The following is a 7530-nucleotide window of genomic DNA, read 5'->3' on the forward strand; positions in this document are numbered from 1 at the left end:
TGCAAGTCGGTGACATTTGCATTTCGCTAACCAAACGAACCACCGAAGCGACCAACGCGCAACGACGACATTCCCTGTCCTCGATTTCAACTAATCCCAATGGTAACACCAATACCCCACCCTTGCATCCGACAACTATAAGTTCGACAGCAGATCTGCCATACCCACAACATTTAAATGCCCACGGATTCCCCATGGCCGGACATCCCAATCTCCCTCCTCCACTGCCAGCGTATGCAGAAATGGCCAAACTCATGTCATCGTATGCCTACGCAAAGGGCCTGCCCCAAATCTCTCCTGAGCAACTGAAAGAAGTGGTAATGGACGCCACCATGATGCAGAATCTTTCGCCGAAAATGGTCAATGCTGCAATCTATCAGAATCAAATTTATCAATTTGCCCAACAGCAGCAGGAGTTGTTGCGGCGAAATGAATTTAAATACAATCACGAGAGAACACCGCCATTAGGTACAACTTCCTGTCATGAAGTTGAAACGAACCAACCTGCATCTCACACACCATCACAGACTCATCCACTTGATGCGTCCATGTCGCGGAAACGTCGCTGGTCTGCTCCAGAAAATATGTTTGATGATGAAGACGCTGATACTCAGCCACCTCGAAATTCCCACCTGTCGTCCTCATCAAATGCACTGTCGCCAAAGACTACTGGCCGGACATGAGCACCCGCACGACCCCTCAAAAACAATCACTCGCACATCCTTTAATGATCTCAAATACTCTAAAAGAAAGTGTACCGATCGTCTCGCATTCGGTTATGAAGAGCATGCAATGTAGGCATTGCCATGACCTAGGCAACCCGACAAATGAGGCCAGCTATCCGAATCCGGCTCAACGAATGATTATGAGATTCACATCTGTAATGGAAAGCCTGCTATAGCAAAACCGACAAACCAGCCATACTAAAATACACAAACAACGATATTCCTAAGTTTAGTCTAAGCAATTGAATGCAACAACGACTCTCCATACAATATTTTACATACATAGTCATTTTGTTTTTTAACTAATTGTCAATACAGCAAAGATGCGGCACATACACATGGTTCGTAACATGGTACTATCAAAAACCGATATCTTGGGACCCCAAATAAATTGCATCAAAAGAAATTATGGACATGTTTTTCGACATACACACATGTGTATGTGCCTTCTGTGTAGTCATATATAATTCACACTTTCAAATCAGGGTGCATACGATTATTATTATTATTATTATGTAAATATGTAAATTTATGTCCTTGTAAATGGTAAAAATGTTCGTGAATAAATTATAGATGTTTAACATATTTGTATTTGTAATCACTGAAACAGCGATGCGTATTAATATTCTCATTTCAAAATTGCCGTGATTTGTAATTTTACAATCCGAAATGTGTGGTTCTCTCATTTAGATCGTCTGTAGTAACTACATTTCTTTTGTCATATTCCAAAAGAAATGAGCATGTGTAGGATTCCACAAGAGGTGGATCAACGTGACAACACAAATACAATTTGCTATTTTTTGGTGCCCGTATTGTGTCAAAACTGTAACTCACATATGGACATTTTTCAAATTCAATATTCACAACCCGATATAGTGGCAAAATCTTAACAATCGTTATTTTCCTTTTTTAATAAATATTTTAAAAAACAACCTGAATATGACACAATAACACAGTACAGATTTAATTTTACTTTTTAATAATGATAGTTAGAAGAAAGTATCCTGGTTTACGGAGTTTTCTGAAATTACAAAGATAATAAATGTCGTATAATTTTTTTTTTAAATAACCATATCGTGTTGGTGTTTTCAAAAAAACAAAAGCAAAAATACAAAATTTATTTTGAAATAAATAATAGTGTATGGAAAAGGAAATTGTCTAAATTTACAAACAGATGAGATGTGGAATTATAGTTATATTTACCGTTATAATTAATTACTACATACACCTATTTCGATTATTACAAATCATCAGCTGTGTCTGGTTACTTTTCCAGTAACATTTACTCAGTAAGTTCTACTTCAGAGAGTAATCCGTTTTTATTCTCTTCTGGACAATACTAATGGTGTTTTTACACGATATGTATTTTACGTATGTGCTGACATATGGATGAAATAAGTGACAGCACATATGTAAAATACATATCGTGTAAAAACCCCATAAGGAAAGTAAATAGACAACATATAGTAAGATTTTGAAAAATATCTCCTAGTTTCACTTTAAAATGCATGAAATTTACTTTTTAGGGTCGTACCTAATTTATTGCGCTCCGTACAAAAATACTTACCTTTTCACCTTTAAGACGTCCGTATTACCCTAATACGCAATGACTTTATTTACATCTGTGCCAATTAAAAACGGTAAAAATTCGTATGCATACACATGAATTTAGGTACGACCCTTATAAAAATTAAATGTTTTTTGACTTTGGTCAAAATTTAAAATTAACAGCTGATTGAAATACATCGAATTGTTCTGGATAAATCTTACTAAAAGAAATTTACCCAGTAACATTCAGTAATTTCTCAACGTACTGGATTTTGGAGTAAAAAGACAACATAAAGTAACATTTGGTAACAGTTGGTACCCAAAATCAAGTAAAAAACACAGCTATTTTAAAAAACTATAAGAGAATCTTAATCTTAAACACACCCCGAAACATGTCAATCTGTACCCTATAAAAATCTTTGGAGTAACATAAATAGCCAAGTCAAAAACTAACAAACATAGCTTCTCTGTTATGAACACATGTTAAATTTTGTTTCGATCTGGCCGCTTCTTCATAGAGAAACAGGTGTTCAAGAAAGACGCATCCGCAATTTTTTACAATGGAACAATTTGAAATGCGTGCTTTCATTGTAACAAAATTGCGGATGCGCCTTTTGTATGTAGAACATTGTCTACCTTCGGTATATCTTCATCACTACAAGATGACACATCCGGTTCCATTATAAATATAGTATACGACTTTTTTGGTACATCCATATTCTCCAAGCTATCTGGGTCTCTGTATTTATATGTTTTTGTCAGTTTTTACAGTTTTTATTTCTGCAGTATCTACATTTATGGTCATTACATTAGTACTTATGCTAAGAACAAGAAGAATTAATGACAAATGTTATCTTGCAATGTAATTAAAGAAACAAAACTCTACTGCTTTGGTTGACATTTTCCCGGAAATTCCCACATCATCGAGGTTCAACTCAATCAGTCAAATTGAATAGTTTTGAATTAATTGACAATGATACAATGGTGGCATTAAAAGTAAACTTGAGCACAAAAGAAGCATTCTCATCAAACCTGCCAAAGAAGATTTTCGATCGGAATTTGTTTTTTTGATCGGAACATTGCAAAATATTAGCATTTTTCCACCATAAATCCGGTCAAATTTGTGTTTAGAATGATCCGGTTGAAGTGAGATTCACAGCACTTCGTAAACAGAATGTTTTTGGAAAATGAAATCAAAGGTAATACTTAAGATATATATACCAAAACTTACTATGTATATAAATATTTTGTTTCCTAAATTGTGTTCAATTAAAACGAAGTCCTGTATCAAGTATTAATGACTCTGCAGATAAATGCAATTAAACTACATAAAGTAGGATGCATAATGACGACAATCCGTATTGTTCAGAAGTTATTATAAGTACAAACAATTATGACTACACCAATAACTTAGGTACTTACATTTAATATTTTTCAAAAAGTGTAGTTAAACTAGCGACTCATTTAATGAGAACAGTTGCAATTTTTAGTACTTTATAGCACAAAAACAGGACAATGTCATACTTTTCCCAATAAACTGGGATTAAGCCTGACTATTTTGCAAACACATAGTAACGGACAACGCCCAGTAAAAAAGTATCGACACAGGTGATTACATAAACAAAATGTTTGGCACAACTAAAAAACGGAATTTTATTAGAAACATTTAATAACAACAGAAAAGCTGCTGATTTTTTACTATTTTAATGGTATTACATGTTCCTCTTCATGTTTGTTTTGTAAAATGATACAAATATGTCAAATGGACAGAACGACCTGTTTATAGAAACTTTGTATAATTGTGCTAGTTTAAATCAACTGAATTTTCGCTTTAATGTTTTTTGTTATCGCGTTAACATTGCGTGCGTTAACGCGTTAAAATATTATTAACTCCGAAACCCAACGCACAATAACTTCAAGCATTAAAGGCTAAGCAGAATGTTCGCGTTGAGCGTTTTTTGTTATCGCGTTAACGCACACAAAAAGATGAAATATACACCTAAGTCTGTTTTTACACGGTAGAAGCCGTTTAAAAAAGGGAACTCCCCTAAATTAGTGCTATTCACATTTGCTTTGACAAGTAAAAATTGTTTGTACGCGCTAAAGGGGAAATCACTTAAATCTTTAAGCTAGTGTTCGCAAACTATCGATACTATTGATGGTTTCAGACTTTTTTCTTTCATAAATACTTTTTTGTGATATGAACATACTTCGCAAAAATTAAATTTGACAAACAAATTTAAGTACATACAATTTTAAATCGTGCTAAATGGAATAAAATCGTGTAAAAAATTTAAAATGTTCAATTTTCAAACCGTGTTATATCAAAACCGTGTACAAAAAGACCGTGTAAAAACAGACTTAGGTGTAGTTAACTCCGAAGCGCAACGCACTATAACTTCAAGCGTGTTATTATTTTCCTGTTATTTTCGATATACATACAAAAATAATTAATTTAAATGACGCAAAGCCCTAAATCCTGGTTTTCTATAGTATGTTAAATACGTTTATACCAAGAATTTTAAAATAAAAAAAAAATATTCAGCTTTAAATATTTAAATGTGATTATCCTCTTTCGAAATGTACGGACAATATGTGTTCAGGGGCACAAATTGCTTAATTCTTAATTTTGTTTAATATTTTGAAATTTTCTGTCTCTATAATCTACAAATATAAGTTGTAACAATCATATCTATATCTTGAGAACAAAGTGCACCAACAAATTAAAATATTTACTATATAGACTTTTATTGGGCAAAAGTCACTATTGAAATATACGTATATCAGTACATAGCATGCATATTAATATGCAATTATATAAATATTTTTCGATCATATAGAAACCCCAGCAAGACTGTACTTGGTCTTGTCATTTTCAAATAATAAAGTTTATATTTGAAACTGTTTCTTAACATTCGCAGTGTTGGCGTGTTATTTGGGATACCATTTGTATTTTGGCATTGCAAAATAGTCACGTGTAATCCCAGTTTCGTGTATGGCATTGTCCACCAAGGGATAAGGCAGGGAAGACTATAGTTTCGGATCTCACCACTGATCCTCATCCTCATGGATTTTATAAATACCAGGCTCGAAGATGGACTTTATAAATACCAAACCCACATATAACAAAGTTTCCACTTTTGATGTTATCAAAATTTTTTTTAGTGTATTATTTTGCCATCAGCAGTACGTACATAACTAAGGAGGAAAAAAAATTGTAATTTTTATACCCTTCACCACACTGTGGTACAGGGTATTATGTCTTTGTGCATATGTTTGTAACAGGCAAAAGGAATCGAAATAGACACATGGTTCCTTTTGAGAATATGCATAGAATCACTTTCTGAGTCGATTTATGCATGTCGTCCTTCCGTTCTTGTATTTTTGTGAACACAGTACAGGTCGCATTTATGATGCGATTTGGATGAAATTTGGTACATGCTACTTATTTGGCCCAAGACGAACACTATTGAAATTGGAGAAAAACGGTTCAGTTTTAGATATAGCTCCCATATGCACCAAACTCCCAATATTGATCCGATTGAGACAAACTTTCGCAGAGGGTTTTGACAAAATAGTTTATAAAAAAATATCCAGGGGAATCACGCATAACAGAGGCATGTTAACAATAAAAACGCAAATACGTGATAAAGTGTGTATAAAATGTAAATAAAATTAGAGATCTGTACTATCATAACAACAGAGAGAACAATATTAAACATTTTTAATCCTATATCTTAAGCTCATGGTACAATTATAAAAGGTAACAGCAAAACCCAGCTGATTTGATTCCAACGTAATACTAGTGTCAATCTGAATATGACAAATTATGTTTTTAAAAATCACCCAACAGGAAAATTGGGAAAGCATAAAGTTTGAAATTGTCTTTATTAAATGTCCTCTGTATTAAATTTACTCAATTTACCTGCTGGGAAAGTTTGAGGAAGCAATTCTTTTTTCATGGAATAACGCGCAATTTCCAGCATTTTCTTACGTGTTACACATATAAGTGATAATGGCTCAATTATAGGAAAGACGTGGAAGCGATAGAAATATAAATTTAATAGATTTTCATTCATGTTTTTCAATTTTATTTTGAGGTTTCGAAAATATTACATTTTCAAAATAAATATAATTTGTTTATTTGTATTGGCGTTTTTATTGTTAACATGCCTCTGTTATACCTGATTCCCCCTGGATATTTATAAACTATTTTGTCAAAATGCATTTTGTAGGGTCTTTACGGTTTCTATGTCTTTGTCTCAATTTTAAACTTTCTAGATTTTCATTAGACTGGTAAATGAATACCAATGCATGTTAAGGTTTGTAACTTTACACATATATAATTGAAGATTGAAAAGAGAAATAAATAATTTGCAAAATTTGATTGTTGTTGTTGTTTTTAGTGATTAAAGAAAAATCCTTATTTTTGATGGTGGGCATGATACCACCTCACTGGAACATCGGAATCCGGAACTTCCAAGGGATTATTGACTTTCCCCAATATTAACAAAATGGCAGACCTTTGATTTTTTTTTTGAAATTCGGCTATTTTGACTAAAACCTATGTTAAAAATAAAGAAAGTTCTTCACCGATTGGCTTTATCCTAGTTCATACGATAGCTATACACTCCCAGAGAAACGTGTCAAAATTTGGAACCGATTTGATTATTAGTCTTTGAGTTATCGTGAATATAACGATTCGGGGTCCTTTGCATGGTATTCGAACGCTTAACTGTGTATGGTCAGCGTTCTGAAACGTTAACCAACAACTAAATTGCAACACTTATTACTGTCTTCGTCCAAATTTTAAGTAAACTATAGATTTCATCGAATCTGGCTAAATATTAACGATTTTATAGGCCTAAAAAGCGAATTTTTCAAGATCCTTTGTATGCCAAATCTTGGTCACATCTATTCAGTTTTTTGTCAGTTGCTTTATGCACATAAGTAGTTATAAATTGCCAATTTTCATTGAATTTGGTTGAAAATTTAAGATGCTATAGTACGTTTACATTGTACCGGATTTCGTTAACCCAGTGGGTTTCAATTGTAATACGGCATTTACATTAGAACTTTTTAACGGGTTAACCTACTTTATGAGGATTTATTTGGCATATATTCTAAGGAATTGAAAATTTAAACACACTCGGTTAACCAAATCCGGTTCAATGTAAACGACCTTTAAATTCCATTGTATACTTGTCATGTAAATTCTCATAGAGTAGATTAACCCCGTAAAAAGTTCTAATGTAAA

Source organism: Musca vetustissima, unplaced genomic scaffold (genome assembly GCF_032173495.1).
Source record: "Musca vetustissima isolate MV318-11 ecotype Yass unplaced genomic scaffold, APGP_CSIRO_Mvet_v1 utg25509, whole genome shotgun sequence".
Classification (NCBI taxonomy): Eukaryota; Metazoa; Arthropoda; class Insecta; order Diptera; family Muscidae; genus Musca; species Musca vetustissima.